The following is a 1,495-nucleotide window of genomic DNA, read 5'->3' as shown; positions in this document are numbered from 1 at the left end:
TAAAGGCTATGGCTAATAGGCTTCACTGGGTATAGAAATTCAATTTCTGCCTTGATATGAAGAATAGAAAGCTTTATTTCATCTGATGTCCCTTTGATTTGTGACCTTCCACAATGCTGCCAGGTTTGGCCTCAGAAGAGGCCTCTTGGCTGGGTGATCCAGGAGGGATGCTCAGCCATGAATGGATATGGCATAGTCAATAAGACTCAGGGCTGCAAGTGACTTTAGACATCACTTGCAGAGCCATCACATATCTGGATCACCATGTTATAGGGACCCAACCTCAGTTAAACCTGTCCTCTCTCTACTATCAAAATAACAAACTTGCCTTTATTTTGTATATACTGTATTTACTTGTATATAGATCTTTAGATCTGGGGGAGCTCTAAGAGCCAACCAAGTCAATTGCACCCCCCTTCTGCAGATAAGGAAACTGAGGCACAAAGCCATTTAAGTAATTTGCCTACTTAAATTAAAGGCAAGGACTTAAATTCCGATCCTCAGGACCGCAAGTCCCGTGCCTTCCTCTGTAAGGAGAATGCAGCACCTAGGTGGTTCATTGAATCGGGAAGTCCTGAGTTTGACTTTTGCCTCACACACTAGCAAATGGCTCTATTGGCTTCAGTTTCCTCATCTGGAAAAAGGGGGAAGAACAGCACCAACCCTACAGGGTGCCTGGGAAGATCAGAAGAGTTCACAGTAGGTGCTTCACCAGCTGGCGGCTGAAGACTAGATAGTAGCAGAGAGGGGACTTAAAACCCAGCTGAACCCGGCAGCAGGAAGGGGTCGTTCGCTTCTTCTGGAGCTTGAGGCAATTACTGCAAAACTCTGTGCCCAAGGGCAGGAAGCATTTACTAGGGCCCACCAAGTGTCCAGATGACGCAGGACCTGGCAGCTTTGGTAGCAGGCCCAGATGTCCCGAGCCAGCGCTCCGGCAGCAGCGTCCCTTTAAAAGAGGAGTCCACCCACCTGGCTGGCTAGCCACGTCAATCATAGGGCCGCAGTCGCAACCTTCCCGCAGGTTACTTTGTGGTAACTTTGCGAAGTGGCCGGGTCGCGTAGAGATACCGGGCCAAGTGCCGAACCCCATCCCCGTCTCCGCATTGGATAGAGGTGGCATCCATCCCACTCTCCTTTGTTCCCATTGGCAGAGCGTGTTTGGCTTGGGGAGACGACTGCTGGAGGCCGAGAGAAAGGAGTGTGACGTTTCCATCTTTATTTGTTGTGGGGGATTCGGGATATTAATGGCTCAGACTCAGCCCGCGCGGCCCCGGTGGCGGCCATTGGCAGCTCGGGTTCCTGCTTGATTATTCATGAGCCGACCCCTCCCTAGGCTCGGTGCCCCAACTTCCCCGAGCCAGCGGCAGCTGCGCAGAAGGGCCGGCTGGCGGCAGAGGCGGGGCCGCGCATAAATTAGTCAAATGCAGCGGGCGCGGGGCGGGCCGGGAGGCCGGCGGCGGCAGCGGCGGTGGCAGCGGCGGCGGTGGCAGCGGGG

The sequence above is a fragment of the Gracilinanus agilis genome, chromosome 5 (genome assembly GCF_016433145.1).
Source record: "Gracilinanus agilis isolate LMUSP501 chromosome 5, AgileGrace, whole genome shotgun sequence".
NCBI lineage: Eukaryota > Metazoa > Chordata > Mammalia > Didelphimorphia > Didelphidae > Gracilinanus > Gracilinanus agilis.
The sequence above is the reverse complement of the archived record's forward strand: the minus strand, read 5'-3'. Positions refer to the sequence as shown.